This window comes from Macrotis lagotis, chromosome 6 (assembly GCF_037893015.1).
Source record: "Macrotis lagotis isolate mMagLag1 chromosome 6, bilby.v1.9.chrom.fasta, whole genome shotgun sequence".
Lineage (NCBI taxonomy): Eukaryota > Metazoa > Chordata > Mammalia > Peramelemorphia > Peramelidae > Macrotis > Macrotis lagotis.
Window position 1 is genome coordinate 122,644,260 of NC_133663.1, and position 14,615 is coordinate 122,658,874.

Sequence of the window (14,615 nt, forward strand, 5' to 3'; positions counted from 1 at the left end):
TTATTTAGAAGTGAATATATTGTTTTTGATAAGGAAACCTTGAAATTCTCATGTACAGGACTGGAGCTCTTGTGTAATAATAGAATCTTCTTGTTTCTTCTCTGGTGTCAGTTTAATTGTCAGAAGATGGAGCTTCAAAGGTACACAATACCTGAACATTCTACCTTCCAAAGAGCAATAAAACTGTTCATACCCTTTGACCCAACAATTCCAATTCTAGGTCTATATCCAGAAGAAATTATAAAAAATAGGAAAAGTCCTACATGTCCAAAATATTCATAGCAGCTTTTCTTTTGTAATGGCAAAGAACTGGAAATTGAGGGAATGCCCTCATCATCAGTGGGGGAATGGCTAAAAATTTTATGGTACATGAATACTATGGAAAACTATTATTCTGTAAGAAATCATAAATGGTTGGACTCTAAAGAAGCCTGAAATGATTATGGGATCTTATGTTCAGTGAAGGGAGCAGAACCCATCAACAACATTATTGCGTGATGAACAACCTTGATGGAAGTCGCTCCTCAGCTAGGATAGCTGCATTAGACCAACTATGGTCAATGCTATCCCCATCCAGAGTAAGAAAAATAAAACAAAACAAAACACAAATACAGGAAAAAAATACCCTTCAGAATCTGATTAACACCTTATAAAATTATCTCTTATGTATCTCTTTCCTTTAATTCTAATCTAGAAATATGTTTATCAAAATAAGTATGTACAATTAACATTGTTTGCCACTGAGGGGCGGGGGATGGGAAGGGAGAGTGGAAGGAAATTTTGTAACTTAAATATATTCATGTGCATATTGATGAAAATAAATAAAATAAAAAAGAAACCAAAAAAACATTTTACCTGTACTGTACTCTTTTCTATGTGCTGTAACTTTACAAGTTTTGCATTCTTTACTGATGATTTTATTTGCAGTTCAAAAAAGTGATCTGCTTAGTTGTGTGACTTTAGGCAAGTCACTTAACCATGGACCTTGCCAAAACCCCCTCCCCAAAAAAAAAGTGATCTGTGTAGTGAAAACAAATATTATTTTTCCACTGATACAAAACTACAAAATGCAAGTCAATTACTATTGTATGATCATCTTGTTGATTTTTAACTCAAATTTCATCACATTGACATTCTTTCCACTGATTCAGGTTGCGTTCTCTCTATAATCTACTAGAAATTTGATTTCACCTAACCTTCTTCATAGTCTTTCCTCTCTGAGTTTGGTGACAATTTTCTCTTGATTATTCTATTTGACTGCCCCTCATTCCCTTTTGATGGTTCTAGGTGGCACAGTAGTTAGAGTATGAAACCTGGAGTTCAAAACACTCAGTTTTCTTAATTCAAATGAAGTCTCTGACACCTATTAACTCTATGACCCTGGATAAATCACTTAACCTTCTTTGTCTCTGTTTTCTCATCTATAAAAACACAAATCACTCCAGATTTTATGCGAAGAAAATATCAAATGGGATTACATAGAGTCAGACATGACTGAAAAATGAACAGCAGCAACAACAAAATAAACCCACCTTCATACCCCAAGGCTCTATGTTGCACGATATTCTAATTTTTTAGTTATAGTATCTCCCGTAGTGATCCCATCAGTTTCCTTTGTTTCAATCGATAACTTTATGCCAATGATTCTTAGGTTGCTATGTCTAAACCTAATATCACATTACAAATATGCTTTTGGACCTTTCATTTGGATGTCCCACAGGCAACTAAAATTAAAAATATTCAAAAGAGAACTCATCACATCGCCACTTTCCAAAACCTTCCCTCTTCCCTTATTCCTTTTAAAGAATCTTCCTAGGGGGTGGCTAGGTGGTGTAGTGGATAAAGCACTGGCCTTGAGGTCAGGAGTACCTGGGTTCTAATCCAGTCTCAGACACTTAATAATTACCTAGCTGCGTGGCCTTGTGTAAGCCACTTAACCCCATTTGCCTTGCAAAAACCTAAAAAAAAAAAAGAAAAAAAAAGAATCTTCCTAGGCACTCAGACTCTATCACCTACCTAATCCTTTACTTTCATTCTCTCCAGACTTCTGGTCTATTGTAAAATCTTTTTCTACTTTTACAAAATCTATTATAATACCATTTTAGGACAATATTGTCCACCCTGGCTTGCTTTCAGTTCCTTGGACACAGCTCTCTTTCATTTCTGACTCAGCATAGTTTAACATCCTTAGAATGTTCTGCTCTCTCACCTTGGTTTCTCAGTCTCCTAGTTTCCTACAAGACTAAATTTACATCCCACATACAGAAAATCATTTCTTTTCTCCTCTGCTATGAATGCCTTACACTTTCATAGTATCTTGCCTCTACCCTCTATATAAGATCTACCATATCGAGTTGTTACTGTTGTTGTTGCCCAAGGTCTCACAGAAGTGTCTAAAGCTGAATTTGAACTCAGGTTCTCCTGATTTAAGGACTGGTGCTCTGCCACTTTAGTTATTTCGGGGTTCTACACAGCAGAAACTACTGTAGCTTTCTGTGTATCCTGAGAGTTTAATGAGAAGGGTTTTTTTTTTTTTTTGAATGACTAATCAACAAGAAAGGTCACAAAATTTTGAGACCATAGATCTGGATGAATTGGAAAGGAACTTAGAGCCTGTATGATTCAACCACTTTATTAGATGAAGAAACTAAGAGCTAGAGAAATTGTTGATAAGGCACTTTGGCATGATACATCGAGTGCTAGACTTGGAATGGGTTTCATACCTATCTCTGACACTTCCTAGCTATGTTATACTGAATAGTTTAATCTCGCTCAGCCTCAATTTCCTCATAAATATGATGTAGTTGAATTCAATGACCTCTGTGATCTGCAGACCTATAGTCTTATGTGATGGCTTATAAAATTCATATTGGTGGTAATTATCAGAAGCAGGATTTAAAATGTACTCTTTTGACTCCAAAATAAGCACTCTTTCCAGAGCTTCTTTGGGCAAGAAATCTGTCACCTGTCCAGTGAAGTGGCCAACATGGTGAAAAATTTCTCTGAGCTTAGTTAACCATCCTTAGATATTTCATCCCTAGGTCTAGAGTAATCCTTAATCACTTGAGTTTACTAAGTGTTTTTGTGAAACCTTCCAGGCCAACACTTACTCTTATAATAATATACCAGTTTTATAGTTCCTTTAACTTTGCAATAAGGATGTTAATATTAATCATATAGTACTTCCTACTAAGGTTGAAAGTCAGAATTAGCTAGAAGCAAAGGACCAATAAAGAAAGAGAATAGCTTAAAATGTAGAACTGAGTGTGAAGATAATATAACTAGACAGATACATACATATAAACATACCCCATACATACATGCATACACATTTGCATACATAAAAACAAACATATTCTTGGCATAAAACTAAGATGCAAAATTTTTTCAAGAATAATTGTTTCTTGAATTAATATAGCATGTTATAGCCAAAACCTTGAAATAGTGTATATTGGAATGTGAAGACTAGTACAGAGATATTTGTGAAAAGTCAGTGTATATTTGAAGATTGACTAAAATGTTGTGAATGTGTAGCTATTTTAATATTTCTGTGTTTCAAATTCTTATAATAGATGTTGTACATTTCAAAAAACCTATGCTAAATATATTCTTAAGCTTAAAATATGGACTTTATTTTAAATTTAAAATATTATTTAATTTTCATTCAGGTGGAAAAACCGCTTCACTGTGTCTTGACCTACACATTTATTATTTGCAAATAATTCTTTTGAAGTAGTTCTGTCTACATGAATGCAAATAATTAAAATGACATTTTTTACTGAATTGATGACAAGTATGGTGTCATTTGGACACAGCCTTGATATTTCTTTCATTTTCATTTATATAGTAAATTATTATTATTGAATTCTTAAGTTCTGGTTGATAGTCAATATTTTTTGTCAACATAAATATTTGTCCAGATTGAATAAAATATGAAATTTGCAGTTTTGTCATTTCCAAGATTCCAATATAAAGTCATTGATCCCAAAACAACAAAAATAATATTGTCTTCGAGTTCTCATCCTCTAGTAAAATATCCTGTGTAGCATTAGTCTGAAGAGTTAAGATTGGTCAGATTGTTGAGAGAAAATAAAATTGAATGATTTTGTACAAGGTATTGGAGCATATGACACCACTAACTGTATAGGCTAACAGCATAGAAAAACAGTAACAAATACATGGATTGCATATATCCTATCTGAAAACACCCCTTTCTGTGCTATGCCCCCAAAACACATAGATATACACCAGAGTTTTGTTCACCAAAGAGTGATTAGTCTCAAAATTCAATTATATAATCTTTGGCACCCCCTCTCCTAAAATACAAACTCACACAAAAGTACTGGGATGTTTCCCATTATGCTATGTGGTTGTCCTTCATTCTTGAAAAGGATCAAAATGACATCACTATATTAGATTCAAGTTACAGTGTGTCCAACCGTAGCTGATCAGACTAATGGGAATTTGAAATGTTCTACCACAGGTCGAACACAAAAAATGTCATGTGAATATTTGGGAAAGATTCTTAAAATTTTTACATCTCATATTTATTTTGGACTATTTCAAATCCGCTTTACTTATAGAACACAGTATTTTTCCTGATGAGGGCATGCCATTCATTCTAGGCAGTCCATGTTCCCATGTTGCACAATTAGTTCCAAAGTTCTTAAGAAAGACATTGGGAGTGTTCTATCTTTTTTTTTCCTGACCACTTGTGAGCACTTGCCCTGTGTAAGTTTTCCATAAAATAATCTTTTTGGCAAGTGTGCTTTTGACTATATAACCAGCCCATCAGAGTTGCACTCCCTGTAGGAGAGTTTAAAAACTTGACAGTTTAGTTTGAGAAAAGACCTCCTGCTAGGTGATTTTTAGAAACTTCTTAAGCCAATTCGAATGCAAGTGATTCAGTTTCCTAGCTTGGAACTTTTTATCTATACAGGTTCACAAGCTTACAACAGTGAAGTCAGTACCACAGCTCTGAAGACCTTCAGAGTGTTTGTCAATCTAAAGTCTCTTCTCTCTCACACCTTCCTTCAGAGCCTCCCAAACACTAAATTAGTTCTTGAAATGCATATCTCAACCTCATTATCAATGTATACATGTCTGTAAATTATACAGTCGAGGTAAATAGACTTTTCCACAGTATGATGACTAGAAGGATGTTGGTGTTGTTGCAGATAATAGCGGTGAAATTCTTGCACTGGACAGATCAGAGCAAAAGCATTTGCCAGGACTGTTTTCATTAATTAAAAGCAACAGTCAGAAGTTTGAAGATGAACAGATACCTTTGTAGTTTCATCCCTAAATGATGTCAATTAGTTATCCGGGGGCGTTATTCAAATGACCCACAATCAAAGTCATTGAGTTCCAAGGGACATATAGAGAATACCGATGATTAACCTTTCCAGATACCAGTTTGGATATACTCTGTTGTTACATTGGCACTTTGTTTAACAATGCTAGAGTGCCGTGATGCCTTGTCGATATAGGAGGTACCCTTTAAGTTCAAGGACTGCTTCCCAATATCCAGGTCATCACCAGAAGTCCTATTTACTATTAAATCAGGCCATAGGGTAATAACAGTTCTGGTAAAGGCAAAGAGAAGGATGATTTCGCAAAAAAATTCCCACAACTATAATCAACATAATGTACGTGTCATGCCATCACTCATTTGATGTCATGGTCTTCCTATTGGATTTTTTATTGTCTATGAGTATATTCACATTCCATGTACCGATGGTGAGTGGAATCATCTTTGTAGAAATTTAGTACTTTTTTTTTTTGTTTCAGCCATAGTGAGGGATCCCCATTTGCTATGATAATCAGACCAGGGCTGGGTAAGCAGGCAAGATTTGGGGCACCTTTTTTAGTCTCTTACTCACACCAGGAGGTACCAGTATAGTCCTTAAAAGGCTCCCACTGCTGTTTCCAGCTAGAAGATAATCATGGTTTTTGCCATATGTGTCCATGTGGCAACTCCTAATGTATCTGTACCTCCTGTTACATCACTTTCCTGTTGTCACAGGACTATGGGATAGGTAAATATGGCTAAATGGTATGGGTAATGTCTTTTTATAATAATTTTTAAAATTTTATATAAGATAATGGGGCTAAGTGACTTGCCCAAGGTCACACAGCTAGGTAATTATTAAGTGTCTGAGGGCAGATTTGAACTCAGGTCCTTCTGACTCCAAGGGCTGGTGCTCTATCCTTTGCAGCACCCAAGGTTAATGTCTTGTGATTGTAGGTAAACTGGATTTAAGTGAAGCATAGTTGCATGAAGTCAGTGGTCTCACTCTCTCTTCTAGTCATCATAGTTCAGGATCAAGACTTCTGATGGTTCAAGGTGCACTGAATGACCTTGGCATCTTTGATGTTTTATGTAGCTCTAAGCCATCCATAATGCCTGCTTCAATTGCCTTCATGATCATTGAAATAACTTATTCTCATCTGCCTATTCCAGCAGGAAAAGTCTTCACTTTCTTGAAGGAGACACCCTCACCCAACTCATTGATGACCTGCTTTAGCCTGTCTGCCAAAATGGTTTACTAGGCTGTAGGCTATGCATGCTACAGTTTCTTAGAGCCACAGGTAAAAGTTAGGCAGACCAGGTGGACACCAAAGCAACCCTGCAAAGGGCTTGGTAGCCCTCGCACCAGAGGGACTAGTCTTCCCTGAACACACACTAAACTTTCCATTAACAGTCATGTCAAAAGATACAAGTAGATCTTTACAAGATATTTACTAGGGTGATTTATAGTACAAACATCTATTATAAAAATATTACTCCCACAATTCTGTAGTATACCCTCTCACCAGTATACATAGTTTATTTTGAGATTATGGTCATAAACCTCAAGCACAAACTATAATCATGGCAAATTAAAACAATAATGATACCTACCAGACTGGGCTAAGATGACAAAAAAGGGAAAGAGATAATGCTGGAGTGGATATGGGAAAACTGGGAACCTACTGCACTGTTGGGGAAGTTGTGAATTGATCTAGAATCATTCTGGAGAGCAATATGAAACATTGGCCAAAGAACAATAAAAATTGAATACCCTTTGTTCCAACAATATTACTATTAGCTCTGTAACCCAAAGAGATCATAAAATAATGGAAAAAGTTTTACATGTTCAAAAAAATTTATAGCAGCTCTTTTTGTGGCTAAGAATTGGAAACTGAAGGAATCCCCATCACTTGAACAAGTTATGGTATATGAATGTTATGGAATACTATTAATATATAAGAATTAAATAGCAACTAAAGTTTAGAGAAGCATGGAAAGATTTGCATGAAGCTGAGTGAAATGAGCAGAACCAAGAGATCATTGTATACATTACCAAAAACATTTTAACTTGATCAATTATGATGAATGCAGCTCTCCATTCAGCAGTTTAGAGATTAAGGACAATTCTGAGAGACCTGTTATGGACAATGCCATCCAGAGAAAAATGCCAGCCAGAGAAAAAGACCTGTGGAGTCTGAATACAGAACAAAGCATGCTGCATTCACTTTTTAAAAATTTTCTTTTATGATTTTCCTTTCCTTTGTGTTTTTCCCCTTCCCCTTAATTTTAATTCCTCTTTCACAACATGACTAAGATGGAAATATATAAAATGCAAAGGATATTGTGTACATGTACAATTTTTATCAGATTGTTTGCCACTATATGGAGGGTAGAGGGAAGGGAGAATGGTAGAAAAATGTGGAACTCAAACTTGCAAATGAATAAATGTTGAAAACAACTTTTTCATGTAATTGGAAAAAAATGAAAGAAAACTTCAATTAAAAAAAGAAAGGATAATCATGGAGTAAAGTCAATTCATAATGTCAGGTCCTATAAGGTCTAGGTGTCCTTTCTAACTCTGAGCTTTCTTATAAAACATTTCTCCATTATAATTAGGTTCCTAGCGTGTTATCCTAAGTCTATAGTTCTTTCTTCTTTGCTATCAACCACTGCCTTCTCTCTCAGGTGTCTCTCTTTGTATATAGGTCCTTTTGTAATATACAGCTCTATTACTTACTAAATGATCTCTTTATTGGTCAAGGATCTCCCCATTAAAGCTACATGACAAATGTGTGGATTTGTGGGTTAATGGGAAGTGAAAAGTGAAAAAATAGGAGTGAAAGAAATCTGACGCTCTTTAACATAGGCAACTCATAGCTTACTAAATCTCTCACCTTCAGACAAGTCTCAATTGTTGACATATTCTAACTGAAAATTCATCAGATTTTATCTATTTAAAGCCACCAAAAGCAGTGTATAATTTGTTCTATTAGTAAATCATTTTTGTCTACTTTGGATTCAATCATAAATAATTTTATACCTCATGAAGGGATCAGGGAATACATACCTCTTCTATAGTTAGTTTAACATCTTACAATTATACTCTGGCCTTTCTGGCACTATAATAATAAAAGTAAGAAGAAAGAACTCTTCCTTTATATTTCCATAATGATTCACAAATGTAAATGCACATAACTTTCCTACAGTTATTATCAAAAAATTTAAATATACTATATTTTACAAGTATGATGGAATTTCAGAAATCTTCTATTTCCACTAAAGTGATATAGTCATTATTATATATTGCCTCCTCTAATCAACAGGGAATGAAGTTTTTTTTTTTTGGCAAGGGACATGGGGTTAAGTGGCTTGTCCAAAGCCACACAACTAAGTAATTATTAAGTGTCTGAGGCTGGATTTGAATTTAGGTATTCCTGACTCTAGAGCTGATGCTCTATCCACTGCACCACCTAGCTGCCCTGGAAAGAAGTTCTTGAAAAAGAAATTAGTTTTGAAAATAAAATTGGGGTGGAGCCAAGATGGCGACATGAAGGGATCCAGTATTAGGAGCTCTCTGATTAAAAACTCATAAACTAAGGACTCTAAACTTTCGCGAGACAGAACCCACAAAGGGACTCAGTGAGGCAGTTCTCCTACTCAAGGTAACCTGGAAAAGAGCATAAAGGCTCTGCTCCCCGGGGTCAGAGGGGTGGCCTGCCAGAGGGATGGCCTGCCAGAGGGGCAGCCCCCAGAGCCAAAGATCTTCAGCCTCCCAGAGGCAGCCCCAGGATTCTGGGAGCCTCAGCTCACAGCAGTGGGGGAGTCTCCGGAGCTGCACCCCAGGGAGCAACGGCACAAAGTGGGGGAACAGCGGGGGACCTCTGCCAGAGGGAGCACATGGAGCCCAGCCCTCAGGGCACACAGCCAGCAGCTTGGTCTTTGGGCAGCCCAGACCAGGAAACAGAAGCAGGCAGAGCTGGTAAGCAGGAGCCCCCAGGGCATGAGCAAATTGAGCTGAGGGAGGGGAGGGGGGACAGGGGTCAGATATAACACATTTTCTTTTTTTACTTCTTGCAAGGGGCTGGGATTGGATGGCCTGCCCAGGACCATAGGGCCAGGTGGATTCTGGGCCTAAGGGGTGGTATGGGGGCTCAGGGCTTCTTGGCCCCAGGACCAGGGATATGTCTGCTGCGCCACTCAGTGACCCTACAGCAGAGTCAGAGTGAAAGGAGAGAGAAAATAGAGTACATGGTAGTGGAGAAATAAGAAAGGAGGGAGTTGCGATCAGCAATGGCAACGTTGGAAAAATATGGAAGTAACTTTTGTGATGGACTTATCATAAAGAATGTGATCCACTCACGACAGAGTTGATGGTATTGGAACAAAGACTGAAACACATTTTTTGTTATTATTATTTGGGGGAGGGTGCAGGGCAAGTGGGGCTGGGTGGCCAGCCTGGGGCCACATAGCAGGGTGATCATTGGGTGTCTGGGGCCAGATTCAGACCCAGGTGCTCCTGGCTCAAGGGCCAATGCTCTGTCTGCCACCCTGCCACCCCTACTATTATTACTATTTTATTTTATTTTGGGTCTTTCTTTTTTTCTTCATTTTGGTTTTTGCAGGGCAGTGGGGATCAGGTGGCTTGCATGTCACATAGCTGGGTGATTATTGGGATTTCGAGGCTGGATATGGACTCGGGTGCTCATGGCTCCAGGGCTGGTGCTTCGTCCATTGCACCACCTGGCCATACCTACAATTATTACTATTATTTTTTTTAATTTTAATTTTTTTCTCCCCCCTTTACTTTTTTGCCCAAGCAAGTCTATCTATATTCATGGGGGGAGGGGTATTTTGTTTACTTGTAAACAAGTATATTTTATTAACGTAAAGAAAAACATTTGTACAAAATGAGAATAAAAAATAAATTTAAAAAAGATAAGAAAAAAAGAAAAGAAAATTGTACATAGATCCACAAATCATGTATTTTTATTCCTCTACTATGAAACCTAATAAATTTCTACCTTGATGTAGAAATGTATAAATTAATAAAGATGAAACTATGATGTCAATTAAGCATGCTCTTTAGAAGATCCCATCAAGAAGGAAAAAAAAAATCTTTGCGACCTGGAGTAGCAATGGACTGCATGTCTATCATCTAAAAGAGATAATCTCCTAAGTTCTATAATATGAAGCATTTTTTTTCTTTTAGTCATATGTGATGTTCTCATGCATGTTCTCAGTTTTAAAATAGTTGTAAAATGCTCTGGTAGAATGAGTATTCACACAACCATATTATTTAATTGTGATTCTTGAAGTATCAAGGCTATGAAAAATCAGCTGAAATTATTTTTATATTTTCAAGTGTCATTTTCCTTTTGTTCACATTTATAATATTTATTTCCAACCAATTACTCAATAGAATTCCTTTGACACATTGAAATGTTTTCCATAATAGTTAATTAAAGTTGGAATAGTTTAAATAAACCTTACTAAGAATGCAAAAATAATCAACTGTAAATAATAATGGACTAATGAAGTTATGGTTAATATTATTAAATGTTGAAGGAAGCATTTTATTTTCCTTAGTCTCAATTATTAACATAGTCTAACCTAAGTCACATGTGCAAAAAAAGAAGTCAAATATAATAGACTCCATACTGTGTACTTATGAAATACCCATAACAAAAGTAGTAAATATGTTTCCAGCAATTCCAAAGGTATATTGAGATTTTTTTAGTAATAAGTTACATATTGAATAGCCATTAATAAAAGGAAAATGATTATAAAAGTGAAATGGTGAAAAATGTATTTCAGTCTAAGCACTGAAAATATTAATATAAATAGCTAATTGATATTAAAGACTTTGACATAAAAATTATTGTATAACCTATAGAATATTACTTGAGTCAAAAATTCAAACAAATCATGGACTTATTTTGCACAAATATATGTATATGAATACCCACATACATAAATGCTCACATTTTACATATTACATGTATATTACATGTATAATATGCATCTGAAGGACTCACAAATTTAAACTCAAAAGGTCATTGATAATTATATAAAATTGAAGTGTATAAACTAGAATATGTATATATAGTTAATTTATTCATTTATTCATTATATATGTACATAGAACTTTTCTTTCTAACTGGACTAAGGTAATAATTAAAATTACATGATAAAATTTAAAATATCGAGAATTTTTTCTTACATATTTAACAGCAGTTGACTATGTCCTTTGAATTACCTTCAATAGTCATATTGTCTTTCTTTTATAACACAATATTATCAAATAAGTTTTGTTCAATTAAAAAACTCCTTCCTGAATCCAAACAACACAGAAATAAATGAATAATTTCAAAGCTTGAAAGTGGTTAGTTAGGATTTTTAAGGTCCTTTTCTCTCTCTCTTGGGGAAAAAAAGAAAATAAGAATGGTTTCATTGTGGTTTATGGTGACTTTTACAATAGGATAATAAAGAAAATAAAAAGTGGATTTTGTTAGTGGTAGGGAAGATAAAAAGAAAGAAAAAATGCTTTCTTAAAATGACCTGTATACAAACAAATTATATAAGTGATTTCATATAAAGTGATTTCCCAGTTGGCTAAGGAATATCTATATTATAAAATTTATACTCCTATTTTATGTAAGATTTTATATATAGTGACCTTTTTAATATATTTGTAAGACCTTCAACTGCATATTGTTCATCTCTTTCTTTGTCTGAGATGAGCAAAGATGGGATGCTGCAAATAATGATGAACAGTGTCTTTGAAACTGAACACATGTAGTTGATTGTCTTTCTGTCAGTGAAGGACTATTGCTATTTCAGCGATGGCTGATGTTTAGGGTTCTTCTTTTCTTTCTAGACAGTGTTTTCAGCTTGTGAATCCTACTTCTTTCCAATTTTGAATGTTATACTGTTTCTGCTTCTATCAGTTTTCAGCTGAGAATTATATTGTATTCTTTGTATGTCCTTGGGTTGTTGATATATTTCTTCTTTTTTTGCTTTTTTGCTCAATAGATTTTCTTCATCTCATCTTACAGCAAATGTTGCACTTGGGTTCCCATCCATTTTATTCAGCTAAAAGCTACCAAATGGGATGGTATCCTAACCATTCATAATGGGGTGGGATTCCAACAATTAATTATTTTATAATAGATCCACATATTCAGCTTTGAAATATACATACATATTTGTATATATTCATATAGCTAAAGGGCAATGCCATTATGGATTTCCCTATTTGTTATTCCTAGTCATGTACTTGAAGGCAATTTTAACTACTCTATTCTCTAAGTTTAGACTCTTTGGAATATCTTATGAATTTCTTCAGTTTATGTAATATTTGTGATAAAGCATCAAATTGTCTATATTCTATGCTGCCAGCAGAGTTTGGGCCTCCTTATGACTGTGATCCTAAATACAATTCTCTTTTTTTCACATGTATATAGGGACTTAGGTAAAATGGTGAAATATTAAGTTTTTTTTCTGTTATTGACCTCAGACTTTTGACCTAATTTCCTTGTTTTCTGGGTATCATACATCCATGAAATACTCCAGGTTCACTGTAATGTTTGGCTATGGGCAACACTGTGAACCAATTCAGTCAAGGGATCTTTACTCAGCTGAATCAATTAAAGGTGTTTGCCATGTATATCCTTGCTGAAAATATTTCTGTGATTACTAAGAAAATCTCCTGTAAATTGTTGAATGAGCTATGTGTCTAATTTTGTTCCAGAATAGATTAACCACCAGAGACCTGATCTGAGTCAAAACTGAGTGAAACACAGCCCAGAATACAATTTTATAACAAAAAAGCTAAAAGTCAATGTGAAAATTCCAGTGAAATCGCATATAGAAGCATGAAAAATACATTTCAGAACAGTCACATTGAATTAGAATCTAAGGTTCTTATATGATCTTATTAATCTCTTAAATGAAGTACACCTATAAAATAATAAGAGATTTTAAACTATGATTAATGGAACCCATTAATAATTTATAATCATGAATCTATATGGACTAGTTTTGGAAAAAATGGAACTATGAAATTTGAGATCATAAAACTTAGAGTTGGATGAAGCTTTAGAAATCATCCAGTCCAAACTCATCATATGACAGAAGAGTTAACTGGGATCCAGAGATCCAAAGGTCCCTTCTCATCACATTTCTCAGTCTCCTTAGCTTTCTTAAAGTATCAACTAAAATCTCACCTTCAGTAGGGATTTCCTGGTCTATTTAATATCAATGAATTTCCTCTAGGAATATCTTCAATTCCAAATCCAAATCAACATTTCTTGTTTGTATATATGTATATGTATATGCATATGTATATGAAAGTCACATGGGCATTAAGTGGTACTTTTGGAGTTAGCAAAGCCGATGGACTTTCCAGGGTGCTAAGCTTTTGATATGTCCTTAAGTGCTCTTTTCAGACTTTTAAATGTTTTAATTTAGTGATTAGTATTATGCTTTAAAAAAGAAAACCAGTAAGACAAAGCATTGATAGAAAATTGTAGTGAATCAGGAACTTTTCAAATGATGATACAGGAGTAGGTACAGTGTTTTTTGACTCATCTATCTCTAGTAAGGTAACCGTAATAAGCCAGTTGTGAATGTCAAAAGGGTCCAGGTATCTTTGGGAAGAACTCAGTATAGTGCAATGACTATGAAATGAGTTCATTCTCTATTTTAAAAAAAAAGCAGGTCACAATTGACCTGTGGTGTTAAGCATTATGAATAAAAGTTAAGTGAATTCAGGAAATATGAAATGCCTGAAAACATCACAAAGTAAGCACATAAAGGAATCATATTAATGTAGTAGTGGGCCATAAGGCTAGGGGCAAGGGAGAAGAGAGCACATGAATTAGTACTGAAAGAGATAAATGTCGGCCAAAGTAGATCATGTATAAACTTGGTGAAGACAAGTCTGTACCTTACAACTCTGAAATTCAAGTAAATAAGTTTCAGGTTCAACTGAATAGAAATGAGGGTTTCAAAGATCTGATGGCTTTCAAGATAGAAGAATTGTCATGGGAAAGACCAAATCAATAGTGAAGATGAATCTCATTCTAGCAACTGAAAACCTGCTCAACCATTTCCTGGGATATTACATAAAGCGATTGAAGTTGGAGAATAGTTTTGAGTAGTTCTACAACTGTGAAAGAACAGTTCTCTATTACAAAGTATTTTTCAGGCAAGGTTACAGATCAAAATTGTGTCCTGAGTAAATCTGGCATGCTTCTCTTGTGATGCTTGAATAGTTTCCAAAATGTCTCCACTAAACCTTCTTTACTTCCCTCATACAACT